Source organism: Stegodyphus dumicola, chromosome 6 (genome assembly GCF_044657685.1).
Source record: "Stegodyphus dumicola isolate Sdum_Otavi_A_Nest chromosome 6, ASM4465768v1".
Taxonomy (NCBI): Eukaryota; Metazoa; Arthropoda; class Arachnida; order Araneae; family Eresidae; genus Stegodyphus; species Stegodyphus dumicola.
This window is the reverse complement of record NC_140773.1, coordinates 167,585,710-167,604,001: the sequence shown is the minus strand read 5'-3', so window position 1 is coordinate 167,604,001 and position 18,292 is coordinate 167,585,710.

Genomic DNA, 18,292 nt, shown 5'->3' with positions numbered 1-18,292 from the left:
GCAAAATCAAAAAAGGACCAGTTTTTCACAGACGATTGAGTATTTCTCATTTAATTAATTCAGTTCTCACTTCGCGAGAAGGCAAAAATACATAAAAACTCAAAATATCTGTATTAAAATTACGAAGTAAATCTCAAACGCTTATTTCCTCGAAAAAATTTCAGAAAGAATTAAGCATGATTTAATTGGCAATAATAAATGAATGCGTTATCTTTGTTGTTGCGAAGCTAAGTTTCTCTAGATTGGCAACAAATCCACTAGTCTCCTGTTTCAAATGTAAACATCAATGGCCGCCATTAAAAACAGGCTTAGCGGCAATTAAACAACTTTAAAATTGCTGATAATTCTAAAAATATTGCACACAGATTTACTAAAGGCATAAAATCCTTAACCGGAAGATAAAAACAACATAATTCAATCATTTTTAAAGCAAAAAATGTACAATTTACAAACATATAAGAGTAATGAAACTGAGATCACTGAGCCGGGTAATAGGGTGGATATATATATATAAATATATTTATATACGTTTGGTGCGGCCGATTGTTACCAAAATACGAGGTGCACATCTACATGTTATAGCAGTCCTATATACAAAATTTCAACGTTCTGAGGCTACTCGTTTTTGAGTTATGCGAGATACGTACGTACGCACGAACGTACGTACGTACGTACATACGTTCGTACAGACGCCACGAAAAATTCTCTTCAGAATTAATTTTAAAGCAGTTTAGTTTAAAGCAGTATTTTATTCTGTCCTTACGTACAGATATCACGCAAAAACATCGTTAAATTGCATTCGATAGCGGTCAAAATGGATATTTTCGTTGAAATATGCTGCCTGAAACTTTTCGCGATTACAATACTTCCTTCGTACAAGGAAGTAAAAATATATCAAAATCTTTGTCACTCGGGATAGGCAAACGATTAGGTGTCAACCGAAAAAATGCACAAGAATAGTATCGTGGAAGGAAACGTTGCAGAGAAAAGAACGGAAGGCGAAGATATTAGCATGCAAAACATCATGGGAGAAAAGAAATCAAGGAGGAGACATCGCAGTTCTAAAACATCGTCGTCTAAAATAAATAGGCAAAAACTTTGCAGTTTAAAAATAACGTCTTCAAAAATATCGTAGTAAAAAATAAAGCACCTTCAAATCATCTCATGACGATAAGGTAGGCGTTTCTCAGGCTTTGAAAGCTGTAAATGCATATTCACATAATGATTTGCAAGCGGAAGAAGGGATGTGGAATATTTTAAGTTTTATATTTCATATTTCCGATTAGCTAATAAATTTTAGCTGAAAAACTAAGAATTTAAGAATACAGAAACTGAAACTGCGTCGAAAATTAACCTTATTTAGCAGTTAATAGAATTAAATTACCTAGTAGCTGACATTAGTCATTATAACACACAAATGGACATCTAAACGATTAACTGCACGATGTACATTACAATGTTAATGACACTTTAAGAAGATGAATAAACTGAAAAAAACAAGATTTAATTTTCATTAAAACAATATGAGATAACAAAGGTGAAAGAAAATAATTTGATAATTTGCTAATTACTTTGCTTATTACAGAGGTATCCTAATGCAGTTGCTCATCTTACTTTTTTAATATTTTTTAAATTACATTTTTTATGAAAAATTGTCACTAAGACTTTATAAAAGAGATTAATTATTAGTTGATTATGCAAGTTTAAAATTTTATTTACTGTTGTAAGTTGCATTAATTTTCTACTCATTTCACCCTTTGCATGCTTAAATATAGTACTTCTTCCTTTTCAGCGAAAAATTATTAATTAATTCAAAAATATAAAATTTGAAAATAAAATATCAATGACATCTTCTTGCGCTCACAACTCCCTATGCAAATAAAGCAAGAGCTTTTAAAGCCTGAAAAACAGAATTCTGCTATGTTATCGTCGTGCGATAATTTGAAGTGCTTTATTTTTTAGCGCGACGACGAGGTTTTTAAATTGCGAAAAGTTTTTGAACCGCTTTATTTTCGATGACGATATTTTCGATCATAATGTTTTAGAACTGCACATTTTCTGTCACAATGTTTTCTCATAGATTTCTTTTCCATCAAAGTATTTTGTGTGATAACGTTTCGTTAACATGTTGCAGAACGTCTCAGTGATTATGCTTCGAAACGCTTTCTCCACATTTTTGCTCAACTGTTCATCTGCCATCTACCCGCAATAAGAGATTATTATTCCCCACAATGAGTTCTCTGATGATGAAAGGTCCGGGATTCGTAGAGCCATCTCAATGGATAAGGTAGGCGCTGTTGCAGAATAGAGCTGTTAAACAACAATACCCAATTCAGCAACCTTGAAATTGTTCGTAAAGAAAATCACGCACTCGTAAAGCAAAATGGTCTGAAACCCATCCGTCTATACCTATACGAGATCCATGATTACATTCTCTTCCAGCTGACATGATAGTCATGTTCGCAGCATATTTTGAGTGCTCGAAAATCAGAATGTCATTTGCATATCCGTGAGAACGTTATGATCCAAACATGAAAACAGTGTTGCCACTATTACTACACAATTATAATTAGATCAGGAGTTTTCTCTGTGATTCTCAAACCTAGGGGTACGGAGACTTGACGGATCCCTTAAAAGTGTAGGATGTTAGAAAAAGACCTTATTTATAACAGTTATAGTGTAAATGTTAGCAGAAATTATCCACCAGGTACAGTACACTTCCATTAAATAAGCATTTTAGCAAAGTGCACAATTAAGAGATATGAAAAGAACGTAGTTGATTTTGAGCTTTTTAACTAGTTAAAGTTCATGTTAAGAAAAACAGTTTTATAGGTGCACCTATAAAAATTGGAATTTTGTCATTCCGGATGACGAAAGGTCTTCTGTAGCAAGATTATATTATTCTCTCTTCAGTTGTGGAAGCAAAAGATGTTGCAGAAACATATGTAATGAACCCGTATAATAATGCAAGATGTTTTATTACGAGCACTGTCATGGATCTCTGACAGCGGTGGCGATTGTAGATGTTGAAGCGATCGCCATATCCAAGGGTATGTTAGGCAAAATGAAAGAATCAATGCGAGAAATCGATTACAACAGTAATGAGGAAGTTATCCATGAGTTATATTGCTCGCAACGAAACGTCAACAGACGTAGAAGTACTGATGATCTACAGCGGTTACAAACTTCTAAGAGAGACAGAGTATCTGTAGGTGATGGAAAATTGCATAACAGTGAATAGTAGGAACCGCCTTCCTGTAGCGGTAGTGGCAACACAAAACGCAAGAAAGAAATGGCACAAACAAGGTGAGAAGAGATCTTTATTATGCTTAGTACAGCAGAAACTAAGAAATACGGGAAAAAACAGACAGCGATCGTCATCAAAGAAGGTGTTAGGAATAATGACCCCGGACAGAGATGCAGGCCTCACATCTACGGCGCATGAAAAATCTGATGTTCTGGAAAATACCGGGAGTGTCCCACACTACTATTTTTCCCAGCAGCTGCCACGATGTATGCAACAAGTTCTTCAGCATTGTTAACGGAGGTGGGGTAATGTCCGTTGGTTGTGATGGCAAAATATATTTGTCACTTGTTGAGATAAAGATGTGTATAGTGGTAAATTACTTCAAGGCAAGATCCAGGTCTATAGCCCGACGTGACGAGAGAATGAAACCACGTGATACCTGTTCATCAGATGCTAACTTTTTTCCAATTTTGAAGAATTATTTTTTTTTTACAATTCGGTCATGCCACAAGGCGATATGAGGCCTCCTCACTCAGAGAATAAGTAGATCAAGGCTTCCACGGAGCCCTTCGAAGGAGTAGTATCGAGTGCAGCTCATTGACATGCAGTTCATCGGGAATCGAATTGGTTGCCAGGCGAAAAAGCCAAGCCCGGGAAGAAAGAGTTCAGATGAAATTTATTAGACTATAGCGTCAGAAAAAGACTCGCTTCCATCACACTGCTATATACAGGGATACCAAGCAAGCTTGTACGAGAAAATCCAAAAATAGTTCGCAACACACTCACCGGCTTTGTCCACGCAACAACTCCATCTGCACCTTCACAATCTCCTCGAGGTGGACAAAAATTACCTGCTTTTATAATGTTTCACAGTTATACTCACAGTTAAGTTTTGCAGCCAATGAAAAAATTACAGCGTCGGAGGGCAACCAATCGCAAAATACCTTCAACTACACAGGAAAACAAAAGTGAAGTGGCTAGTTGTCTGATGCAATCCTTTCCTCCGTTTACAACAGTTGTCTGATGAAATCCGTTCCTCGGCTTAAAACACAAGCTTACACACTGGCGGAAAAGAACTTTCGTTAATGGAATATGATGCAAACACCTAGATACTGCCATAACGTAGTAAACAATTAAACTTCAATTCAATGTGACCTCGTCACAGGGTTTCTCGTACACAAGTGCCCTGAGAAAGTAGTCAATGCAAGTGAAGTCTGGAGATCTTGCTATCCAGTGGACCGAATTACCGCTGCGGATCCAATTCTGAGCATGTGTTGCATTCAGATGCAGACGCACATTAAGACTGTAATATGAAGGGATCCCATTATGCTGAAACCATATTTCAAAACTCATCCCAGCATGTATGTGATTTTCTAAGTATACGCCTGTCTGTTTCTAAATAGTTCTCCTGAACGTTTGTAGCTGCTATGTTGAAACACCCTGTACAACGATTTCAGCCATGTAGCAGGAGATTCTAGACATGACAGATTTTATTGAGAGATTGTAAGTATCTGTGCATTGTCTTTTTCAGAGTACGCACTTCTTCATAAGTCTATTTCAGAAAAACAACGATGTTACCAGTATTTTATATACAAAATTTTCAATAATATAATAAATGAATATTTACCTAAAATGATAAATTAAAAAATTAATATGAGTTATTTATTAGAATTAAAATTTTTGCATGTCAACAGAAAATTAATAAAGTGTAAAGGGAAGATCCAGGGTTAAGCTAATACACTTTCTACTTTACATCTAGGCTATGCTTGCCAATAATTTTTTTCCTTCAATCAAATTTTCTTTCGTTTAGATGATATTTCTCTTCTCAAAAATGTTTTCCTGTAATGCTATACCTGTTTCATATATGCATAGGAACATCTATTTGTACAGCATTTTGAAGTAAGTTAGTGCTTGTTTCTCAACTTTAAATTAAATAAAAGCATAATTCTGATTATTTTTTCCTCAAAATATGACATTTTTATCATGTAATTTTATTTTTCATAGAATAGCTTAAACAAAGCAACCTCATTTATGTGAAACCATCTTGCATATAAGATTTTTTGTTTCGTTCTTAAACCAAATCTTGCCTTCAAATAGCGTGGACTTCTTGCTCTGATATTCTCGCTTGTTGAAGAAACAATTACTATGCTATTATGAAATAATGCAGATGATTAATTTTGAAGTATAAATACAAGGTAAATAAAAAAAATCATGCTGTTGCAAAAAATAATAATTTAATTCGCACATGTTTACTTATGATGCGCCAGACCATACAATAACTATTTACGTTTCTTGACACATATTATAAATGCTTTATCCTTTTGTCCTCCTATCACAATCCGTTCTGTAGTCCATTTTTGTCCACACGTGTTAAAACATCTCAAATGTGATTGTAGTGACGACATGGCAACGCTAATTTTGAGCTTAACGTGGTCGGATGGCAATCGCAGCACAAAAACTATGACATATCCCTACAATATGAAGCCGTTGATTATTTTCTGGCATTAATGACACACACATGACCGACATGTGTTAGAGGCAAAGTGTCTGACACATTTAGAGGCAAAGTAATGAAGGCATTTTATTTATCCCTTTGACTATAGGCTGGAGCAGCAGAAAGGATTACATTGCGTAGAGCATCTGCAACAACACATTTAGACAGCCAGAGTTTAATGAGGTGTATTCCAGGTAAATATGTCACAATTACATTATTTACTAATATTTATTTATAATGATTTGTAGCAAAATTATTCTTTGTGACATATCTTATATTAATTTAATAAAACCTAACAGAAGTGGCTAATATAGGATTATTCATACGTCAGTGAAAGATATTGAAAATTCACAATAATAATTTGTGCAACTAATATCAAATTTCGCTAAATTAAACAGTGGTAACTCATTAACACTCGTCACATATTTCACAAAATCGTCCATATATTCACTTTTGATGGTACGGCAGACATCCATACCTCTGTAAGAGAATCTGCTTAGGTACACTAGAACTTACATCACATTCAGCTGATGTCACGAATAGGTGAAAACACTGAAAATGAATTAGTTCAGCTAGAAAGTTATCCTATTCACTATTACACCAGTTGAAATTAACCAGTCTCAAAACTAAAGTACGTTCTATCATCGGTATATAACAGTCACCCAGATTTGCCCAGATAAGGCGACCTCTTTCTGAGCATCTCCAGCCAGGACAGAGTACTCACTTCAAGTACAGCTTTGTGAATGAGATGATAAAATGTACTACAAAGATCTGATCAAGCCCTCCTTGTTGGAAGGCCACCCGCAGCTTGCTGCCGGTCCCGTTAGGAGCTACCTTTCAATTCTAGAAACGTTGCCGCCTCTCCACCGTGCTGAGGTTTACACACAGAGGGGTTTCACTAAATGGAATTAACCGGTCCCAGACTAAAAACGAACCCGTCCTATGTACGTCTTATCACTGGTATGAAACACTCACCCAGACTTGCCCCGACAGGACGATCCCATTACGCATCGCCAGGGAGAGCAGAGTACTCGCTATTGAATACAGCTTTGCGAATATGATGTCCAAATGTACCAGCAAGATCTGTTCAAGCCCCCCCCCTCTGCTGAGAGGACACCTGCAGCTTGCTGGCGGAATCTTTACCTGCTCCTTTGATCTTTACCGTCCGCAGTGACAAGTCCGGAGAATATTCCTGCTCCTCCACTACGCCGAGATGGACCCAGAGGAGGATGCGCATTACTACAGAGACCTTTATCGAAATTGCTTACCGGAGGAATTCTGTTTAGCTATCATTTGAAAACGATCTATGACATTACTGCGTAAACTTTTTTCGAAATCCTCCAGTTAGTAATCACATGATTATGAAAAATAAAAAGATAAAACTCATTTGCCATTAATACCATAGTTAATTTTGGCTTTAGTTTTCACATGTCATACCGCTATGTCAGAATTACAAATCGTTAAGATCGCCTGTGATTTGAATAAAGATCTGTATGATCTTCAGACGGAGATCATATTTTTTGGTCCTGAATTATTTTGTGGGGAATTTAAAGTTGTACCCTCCAACTTGGATCTTAATTTCTCAAAAATATGGTAGCAATTTGAAAAAATGGTTTTAATTGTTTGCCACTGAGATGACTAGGACGCGCAGGTCGAGGGAATGATTCAACCGCTGTCTTCTGATAATTTTATGAGGTTCAGATTAGGATATTGTCTTTCAGCGCGCAGTCCTCAATTTCCAAGATCTTCACATTTACGTTATTGATTGTGGGGCTATGATCGATAGCGATGTACTGATACGTGTTTAAAACAACACAGTGTATGGTTCAGATATCGTCCGCAGTGACAATTTGAACATTTCTCAAATATTAAAAGATTGCAAATTTGCCGCTATAAATAAGTTTGGCATTGGTTATGTAGTTTACTTGTTACCACATTTCAACTCTTTTCACGAATTTATCTGTACATCTGTATATGGTAATTTACTATACAGTACAAATAGAAGACATAATTTCTTTATTTCAGATAATAACACTTAAGAATGTCTCTTAAAAGTGAACTTGGAGTAAATGAAACAAATACACAAATCTAGAAATTATTTTATCTTACCTTAACAATTTAGGAAGAAAAAATTTCATAAATGCAATAAATTTAAAATATATCACAATATTTCCGGGAAGCGAAAACTATATTACCCTTACTTTCTCACTAAACACTTAAGAGTTTAAGTTCAAGGTCAAATTCGCTGTGATAAGGTCAAGGAAATATCACAAATCCTTTAGTCAGCAATAACTAGTAACTACTAGGTATATCTGTTTTCGAGGAAGAATAAAACTCTCTTCACGCAAAAAAGTACAAGTCTCAAAGACGAATACCAGCCCATAAAAAAGAAAAATCGGCTTAATGTAGATAAACGCATCAAAAGTTTATCTCCAGAGTTTCTTGGAGACCGTAAAAAGTGGATTTTATTTCGCTTTGGGAATCACATTAAATCTCAGGGAAGGAAAATATACCCCATAGTGTTTAGGGTAAGAGGAAATCCCTAAGTTGTAAAACTCGTACGCTGAAAAGATACCGAGGTTTGCATCGCTTGAAAGTGCATTCTATTCTACTTTCTCGAAATAAAGTGGAAATGCTAAAATTTTCCTGTTGCCAATCTCATTCCGTGAAATTCTGAATTTTATTTTTAGTTGAAATCTTAAAGAAAGTAAAATGACTAGAAATTTAAACGGCGCAATGATGTTTTTACATTATATCATTCGCCCTTAGAGGCTGTTTATTACCAGGGTACGTGAAATTTGACATTAAAATTGTTTCTCTATGCATTATATTATTCCCGTTTTAGTATTAATTTATTACGTTACAACAGTAATATGTAAGTGCGGCTTTGTTACAAATAGTTTTTTAAACACACAAATTTTTGTTCTCATATTTTAGTAGGAAATTAGTGCTGATTACCTACTCATAATTAAGAGAAATGTGCAGGACTGATTAAATTGTCGCAGATGAATAATCAGATGTCTTTTCATATACACATTATTATTCAAAAAATTATATGTTTCTGTCTCTCTCTCTATATATATATGTTTACGTTTAAACAAGTTTAATTTAAATTTTAACAAAAATATTAAATTTACAATTAGACTGCTTAATGAAATATAAACAACAATTTAAAATAATTTTGCATGAGTTTATAACTAATAACTGAAATTCGAAGTACTGATTTTAATACATTAACTTATATATATAATATTTTTGTAATTTAATTTCTGTTTAGGATCCTACTTTATTTTAAGCCTACAGATTTTGAAGTAATTTATGGGATTCTTTCATGATAAATTTGGCACCATAATAATATCAAATTGCTTGCATTTTGTCATGAATCAATGTTACATCATTTGAAGCGTAGGAATATAAATGGTTTCTACTTCAGAAACATCAAAATCTTAAGCTTAATTGAAATTGCTGCTTTCTTCTATTCACTCCCAAATTATTTTTCAGCTGACTGAGAAACGTCTGCTTTCATAATTTTATTGTTAAAGTTCTTTTTTATTTGTGTTGTTATCAAGTTTAATCAAACTTCTTGTGTTAACTAACTTGTAATTTACAACATAATTGTATATTTCTTAACTTGAAATGTTTAAACGTATTTCAGCTGTTTTTAGAGTCTTTCATCTCACCAGGCGTTGAGTGGTAAAATCGCCAAACACTGGTATTTCGATCCGAGTTCTGATCCCGCCCGGGCTACATGGGCATTTTCGTCCCCCCTTTGTGTAACTTCTATACTACCAGTTTCCATTAAACTGTCCTCCCCGAAGGCATCTCTGCCTCTAAGCAGATATCCCTGGAGTGTTCTGTCATAATCTATTAAACCAAACAAACAGAAGCTTTTATATGCTAATTGTTCTCAGCTTGTCTGCTTTCTGTACTAAGTTCATTTGGTTCTTAATGCGTAAGCATCGCATAATAATTTTATGAACATTAATTGGCGACCCTGCCTGTGTTCACTGAGGATTAGACAGCTAAATGATGATAGATCAACCTAGGTTTGAATTTCTGCGAACGGCTAGGTACAAGATCATTTTCAAGGTTTTCTTTTCTAAACGCACCGTAATAATGAGTTAATTTCCCTCCGAAAGATGTTGTATTCCCGATTCGTAAAGTAAATTCGAATCAGTTTCATCCTCGAAGTCATTCATTCTCTTTAAAAGATAGCCATTCGCTCTTTACCGTAATCCAGATAACCAAAATCCTAACCCTCATATAGGCAGATAGCTCTCGTATGCTTTGCCGTATTCAGATGAACAAATAGTAATCTTGATTAATATGACATTAATAATTTTTTCTATTTTGAAAGATTATTTGAGAAGAAACATCTAGGCGCTTATCATTCATTAGGGTATACACCCCTGTTTTTTTACTTAAAATTTTCCTTGCTATACGAACGTAACTTTGTAGAATGTGGAATCAAATTTCAGAAACGCTAACGATCGATGCAAATAGAAAGAAAACCTTAAGATCGATGATTTCTTTATATGGAAAGTACAAAAATATCTGCCTCTCATAAAATAATTTCCTATAAATAATATCTAAGTAATTTAACTTCCAATACATTTGTCAGTGTTTGCGTAATTTCAGACAATCAGTTAAACTTGCCTTTACAGAAAATTGAAACTATTATGCTAAAATCCAAACCCAAACATATTGGAAAAAATTGTCTCAATAGTCACAAACAATCAGAAATTCTGAAAACTCAAAATAAAAAATAAAGAGGAACGCATATTTTTTGTTCTACAATTTATAGAAAGGTAATTTCTTTAAATATTGAACACAGAATTACGCTAAAAAAATTATAACTATAACAAAGACTCCTAGGAAATAAGACAAGAATTTCCCTTGAATAGTTTGAAGCCTAGAACGGTTTCAGAGAAGAAATTGACTAGCCAAAACTTTCCAATATTTCTATTTTTACGGCAACTAATGGTAAATCTTCAGAAAGCAATCTTCATGTTTTCACTCTCGTATGGAAATTCTACCTAGAAGCATTTTACAGCTATAAATCTCTTTCAGAGCATAAATTACTCCGCAGCTACAAAGTTTACAGTGGCAGAAATTGTCCACTTTCTGAATCTCATTTCTTCCCAACGTCCCACAACCTTCATGTTAACAATAGAACTCCTAATACCCTATTTCTCAATGAAGCATTTCACTTTGCGAAGAAAAACCATCAACAGCGTCACTTTCTACACCCTCCCTAGAACAGAAAAGAACTCAAATCTGTCCCTGATCGCCCATCTTCTTTTCGAACGAAAAAGGCAATACTTGGTTTCTTTGGGGTTTTCATGCACTTTTTTCACTTGATTCTTTTTTCCTCGCTCCCATTCCATAGTTTCTCACGAAAGGCTATTTTACTTTTGAGTTTCTTCCTCAAACTCCATGCTGCTTTCTTCGAGTGATTTGAAGTTTTGTGAGCGTAGGATTCTTTTTTCGAGAAGACTGAATGTCTGGACGTAGAGTACTTTTCTTTCAGGTACAGAAGGTTGGGTCTTGAAAATAGAAGGGAATATCTTACAATTGCTCTTTGCTTTACTGTGATTATTTTGCATCCCGCCTTTAGTTAAATGATCTAACTATTTATAAAATGAGTTCCTTTGTAAATCTTAACTGTCGTTCTTTGTAGTTTTAATTTTCGACTGGATGGGATTAATTATATGATACTAAGCGCATAGGTTTAATTTTTTTTGCCCCCTTTTATATAAATTTTACGGGTTCTTCAAAAAGGTTTTTACATTTGAGTTGAAAAATATAAAAATAGATGTAATATTCATCATATACAAGAGTACTCTTTAAACCCTTAGATCTTTTAGTATTTTAAAGCGGTTATTATCTCACCTCAATGTACACTTATGTATTTAGAGCATAGTGCTCGTTGAAAACTCAAGACGCAGCAATTTTACTAAACATAATTTTTTTCTTAAATATAAGGGCTGCCAGACACTTATTTGAATGACAAAGACTGGAAAGAAGACCGGTATAATAATACAGAGAAATAGTAATCTTCAAAATCAGCTACACGCACTTAAAGATTTCATTTAAAAATTTATAGTTAAATTTTATTTGTAATTTTAACTAAATATTTTATTATAAACGAAATTTTCTGTAGACGCATTTTTTTTCCTTCTTTGACAAAGTAAAGGAAATATTGTAATCACAAAAAAAGGAAGTACCGTAATCGCAAATATTTTCAGGTATCATATTTTAACAGAAATTTCAATCTTGGCCATTTCCGAATCCATATGGTTTAATTTTTTCCTTGATATCTGTACATACGCATAGAAAAAAGAACTCTTTTTAACAAAACGGATTGTAAAATGGATTAAAAATGTATTCAAAAATGGTTTTTTAGTGGTCTGTACTTCGTACATATATACTCATGTATGTATCTCGCAATATTCAAAAGCAATTAGCCGTAGAACGTTAACATTTTGTATCCGAGACTGCTAAAATGTCTAGTTGGGCAATCGGCAGACCACTGTCGCAAAAGTATACATATATATGAAGCAATATATATATCTATATATATATAGAGAGAGAGAATATATATAAAGAAATATATATATATTTATATATATATAGAGAGAGAGAGAGAATATATGTAAATATATATATATTTCTTTACATATATGTAGTTAGCTCGCTAAAAAGTTACCAGGAGCTGTGGCTCCAAGAAAATGTTCAACACAGTTTTTTTAAAAAAAACAATGACATTGAAGGGTGAAAAATTAGGCTACACGCGAAATAAAATGTAAATATAAAACACAGTAAAATACTAATCGTTGCATACAAGTTAATGGCAAAAAATACAGTAAAATACCTATAGATGTGACAAGTTAAGACATAAAGAAAACCAATCGATGGAACAAGTTAAAACAAATAAAACAAATATAAACATACAAAAATTATAAAAATTATATAGCGAAAAATGGTAAATTAGCTCAATTCGAGGTCCAACCTGGCTTTTCAAGGGAAATTTCTGGTTAAACGTCGAACCAAGCTAACTCCATTACGCGTTTCGCCGAAACAGACAATTGAAACTTTTGCGTTACGAAATTTTTTAATTAATTAGATAAATTGTCCTAAAAAATTTTTTTAGTCTCAATTCTCTGTTCCAATCTCACGATGCGTCCGCACAAAATGACATATTAAGGTGTAAAAAAATGTAAATACAACTCCGATGTACAGCAATAATAAAAATAAAAATAAACAGCGGTCTGCTATTAGTCAAAATATACAAAAACATACGGGCTGGACCTGCAAGCTTAAAGAATATATATATATATATATATAAAGAAATTCAAAAGTAGAAAGTAGTACACGAACAAGAGAGACCTAGGTGGTCAAGAATTTTGCGCATTCAGCTGCAAAGTTTTAAAATATTTGCAAAGAAGAAGAACGTTCTCAAAAGATATTGCTTAAAACTGCATTTGATACTGCAGTTCCAGAGTAAAAATGTTACACCATGTATAAACAATAATATAATACTAAAAAAGTAAAAGTTATCGCGTAAAAACTTGATGTAAAAATTACAAAACGATATAAACTCTAAAAATAAAAAGGGATTGAGAAAAAACTAATAAATTTTAAATAAAAAATTTTAAATGATGCACACAAACAATAAAAAACATTTCAAAGACAAATAAAATATATACAAAGAATTGCAATAAATGGTAAATTAGCTCAACTCGAGGTTTAGGACGAACTTATAAAGAGAAAAGCGTGATAAAACTCGAATCCAGCTAACACCATTAGCAAGTTTCGTCAAACGAAAACAATTGAGACTGAAAGCGGAATTTCATTAATAGAATTATTAAACTAAATCATCTTAATATAATAAGTCTCAATGGTTTTCGCTTCTTTTCCCGAAGAGCTTGCAATTTAAAATTCTATATTTGAAACTAACTATTTTTGCAAGAGAAAACTATACAAGGTAGCCTAGTTAGGTGAATGTACAAATTAAAATATATAGCTTAAAATCTATTAGTTAAAAAATTACACAATTTTAAGGGAAATCCCCTATGAGCTCGAAAAATAAAAATTTTTAAAAGAAAAGAATAAAATAAACTTAAAAACAGCGTCTTAAATTGAGTCCTGCTAAGACCAAAGGCAAATAAAAATAGAAGAATAAGACAAACATACCTGCGTCCATAGCATTGGCCTGATTAAAGTGTGCAAAAAAGGGCTGAAAAGGTTTGGCGAAAATAAAATAATTCCAAAGGAATGCTCCCAGAAAAGAAAAGTAGTCAATATTCACCAATTAGGTGAGACGACGTAGAAGGGGAAACAAATCTAATGAAGCAGTAGCCAATGGTACGTAACGGCCAGTAGGGAAAAACCTTGGTTTCAAAAATGGGGAGTATTCAAAGGTGGAAGACGGATGCTATTTTCACAAAACGGCGTCTTGTTCAAAACCTAGTGAAAAAAGTGAAGGCGAAAATTTTGAGAAAATGGTAATCTGGCCAGAAGTAGTTTACATTGGAAAAAATCAGCAATTTGTTAGTGAAAGTCGTAATTCTTCGTGCTAGAAGGCGGACAAGCGAAACGAAATGGGCCCCTAAAATTAATAAAAGGATAGGTATCTCCAGAAAACAGTGATATTAAATAATAAATTCAATAATTTTACTGCAGTTCTGTGCCAATTTAAGACAGAAAAATTGATGCAGTATTAGGAAACTATGTTACATTTTTACATTCGATCACTTGAATTAGTCATTCATTATCTACCTTCCCTCGGGATTTGGGTAAAAAATTTCATTTATCCAATTCAAATTAACTAAAATAAAAGGTAAATGCCATCTTTTTTAAGGAATTTTTAATGATTGTTTTTTGAATAAGATTGCTTTGTAAGATTTTAATGAATTAGATCACTTCTTCTAGGAGAAGGACTGTGGTATTACAGATTCTTTTAATTCTAAGAAGTTGTGCATGAATAGTATTGATAACGAACCATTTAGAAATGTTAGAATTCCAGTTTCTGAGTTTTAGAGCATGAAAATTTAAATCTCTTCCTTTGTCAAAAATTTTAACAAGAATGTAATTTAGAGTTTGAAGATCTAGGTAAACTATATCATTTTGTAATGCATGAATAGTATTAGTTTGAGGCAAGTAGGGTAAATATTTGGATTTTGCATTTTCTAGTTTGTTAAAGTTGTTAAAGGCAATAACATCATCAATATATCGAAAGATGTGTTGGTAATACTTGCGTTCTTCATCATTAAGTGAACGTATAAATTTAAATTCTTGAGAGAAAAGGAAAAAGCTAAAGATTGCAGTCCAGCAATTTTCCCTCATAGGAATTCCCTGAACTTGTTTAAAGATTAAACTTGTTATCAAATTGCAAATAATTGTTGAAAAGTACACTGTTGAGGAAAAGTTGCCATTCTTCGGGAGTAACTATTGTAAGGATCAGTGGAAATAAATTGGGGAAAGTAAGCAGGCTACTATGAATTTCTTCTAGAGGTAAAGTGGTATAAAAACTTTTAGTACTATTAGTAATGTATCTGAATTTGACTGGAGTTTTATGAAATTTAGGAAGTGCATAGAGATTAGCAAACTTATTATTCAATTTGTTGGGACGAATTTTGAGCCTTTTATGTAAGGCCGTATAATTTTTTAAAAGAATTTTAGCGTTGGTAGAAACTTGTTGATAAGTGCTGGTGCTGAGCAACTCCCTTTGTGTAAGGTCAAAATAAAATTTTCTTCAAATGACACTAAAATTATTACTCGCCTTGTCTATTTTAGTGATGATGAAACTTTCTTTTAGTATCTTAATTTGAGATTCTAAATGCCTCTTAACGTGCATTTGATTAAAACTAGGTGTAGACTATAGAACATTTGTTCAAAATCTTTAAAAACAGCAGCTTTCCATTCAAGTAAGTTAGTTCGATTGCTAACTAAAATAACAAATTTATTTAAATCATTGCTGAACTGCTTTAAGCAAAAGTTTTTATTAAGATGGAAAGCGGGACGAAATTTGGTCCCCAGTTGCATGAGTTTTCGTAGTTTACAATCTTGAATGATGCTAAGATCACCTGTGACTATGTGTTTGAGATAAGGATCCACAAATTTATTGTAATCCAGAAGCTGGCAATTACATTTGCTATTAGCTACCACATCATGGTGATTAGCAATCATACTTCCTAAAGTTTTTTTTCAAACTTAAAACAAGGTATCACTTGGAGGTCTTGGCTCGGAAGCAGACTTTGATATTTTTTGAAAATTAGGACGACAAGTTAATTGGATTTCTCTTCTTTCATGTACTTTTTCATTTTTTATTTTGCTTTTTCTTGTGATAGTTTATTTTAAATTTTCTTTAAACATTTACAGGATTCTAATTCTACGTATATAGGATTTTTTTTAATTTATTTATATGAATATCAATTTATCCTCTTTGTGAAAAATTAGTTTTATTTCTTTCTTTATGTATTTAGTGATCAATTTTGAGCGGCATATTGCACGATGATTACATAATTTTCTTTATAAAATTATTTTGAGTTTCTTTTATATATATATATATATATATATATATGTATGTATATATATATATATATAAAACGAAATTTAACATTTAATGCTGTATTATGGTCTTATTTTTGGAAACGTTTTATTCTCGTTATGAAAAAATATATCGTAAGAAATTTCGTATGAGATATATTATGATACATTTGACCAATGCACTCTGAAGAAACCTGTCTTATCTCTAAGCAGATGCATTTTTTTTTGTCCCTACAGAAGAAAAAGCAGCACTGTAAAAATGTCGCATATTCATTTTAAACATTTTGGCTAGTGATGCTTCAGTTTCTCTTAATAATATTTTCAGGAACTGAATTTAGACTATTTTTTTTTTGAAGCAAACACCCTGTACTCAGGCCATAAGTGATATACACTCTTTTGCAAAAAAAATCGAAGCACCACGAAGGAAGTGGTTGTTTTTGATGAAATTGAATATGTGTATAGCTCATATATAGATAATAAAATGATTAAAAATCAAGGTCATAGTACCTGTTCACGGCTCATAATCACTCACTGAGTGTTCAAATTAGTAACTGATCGAGCCGCCCTTGCCGGCAATGCATGCTTCAATTCGTCGAGGCAAGGAGTGGTAGAGGTTCCTAATGTCATCCTGCGACACATTCTGCTAGGCGTTCATCAGTTGTCGCTACAGATCTGCGATATTTTGTGGTGAAGGAATCTGGTATCCTACCATGTCTCAGACAAGTTCGATTAGTGAAAGGTCTGATGACCTTGCTGGCCAAGGAAGAACATCAACTGCACGGAGACAGTCCAGATATATGCGAGCGGTATATGGCCTGGCATTATCTTGTTGGAAAATGGCCCCAGGATGTCGTGGTATGAAGGATACTGCAACCGGCCGCAGGATGGTATTAACATATCGTTGATACCATCCTGCGTTAAAGATGTACGGAGGATGACTAAAGATGACCTGCTGTCATAAGAAATAGCGCCCCACACCATCACACCAGAGGTTATGGTTGTATGTCTTTGTAAAACAAAAGCTGATTGGGACCGCTGACGCCGTCTTCTCCAGACACGAACACGATGGTCATCTGCTTCAAGAGTGAAGCGAGATTCATCGCTGAACACTATACGATGCTAGTCTGATGGCAGCCATGATGATCGGCTGCGACACCACTCCAGATGACTCCGACGATGTTGTGGGATCAAAGGCAAATGTCAAAAGGCCTCTGTGAGCGTAACCCCGCCTCAGACAAGCGCCATGAGATGGTGGACGGTACCACGGGAGGTATAGACGTGGCTGTAGTGCGTTGAAAAATCGACAATGATACCGTTGGGGCTGTTCGGGCTTGGCGAACAGTCATCCTATCTGGCCTCGCATTTGTGCTCCTTCGCCTTCCAGAGCCTTCATTTCGTCGGCAATTTCCTTGTAGCAAAAATTGCTGCCAACATCTTTGCACATCAGTTTCTGTACGCAGCAGGTGCCGGCCTATTGCTCGGTATGACCATCTAGCTTCACGCAACCCTACAATGCGACCACGTTCGAGGTCGTTTAGTTGTTAGTAAGGTCTTCGATATTGTAACGGCATTTTTAGTTGCTTCTTTACGAATTAGAATGGCAGCAACAAAAAAGATAAATTTTCCGCCTCTGTTACTGGTTTTATACTTTGCGAATTGCGCGCTATGATCGCAATTCCTGTTCATTTGCCTTGAAACTTTGATCATTTGCATGTTTGATCAAGATGTTTTTGCATACCAAATTTCATAACGATCGCAAAATTCCTTCTTAGTGCTTCGATTTTTTTTGCAAACGAGTGTATTTTCCATGCGAAGTTCTTACTCTATGTTCCGTCGAGAATTCTTCGAACGACAAGCCTCTCACTCCACAACAGCCATGAATAATGTCGACTTGCAACCTTTTTTTTCCACTTTCAATTTTCCTTTTGAACTTCGTACTTTGTATATTGACTGCTCGCTTAGATTTGTAAAATTCTAATCTTTCCTTTTAGCTTATCTGC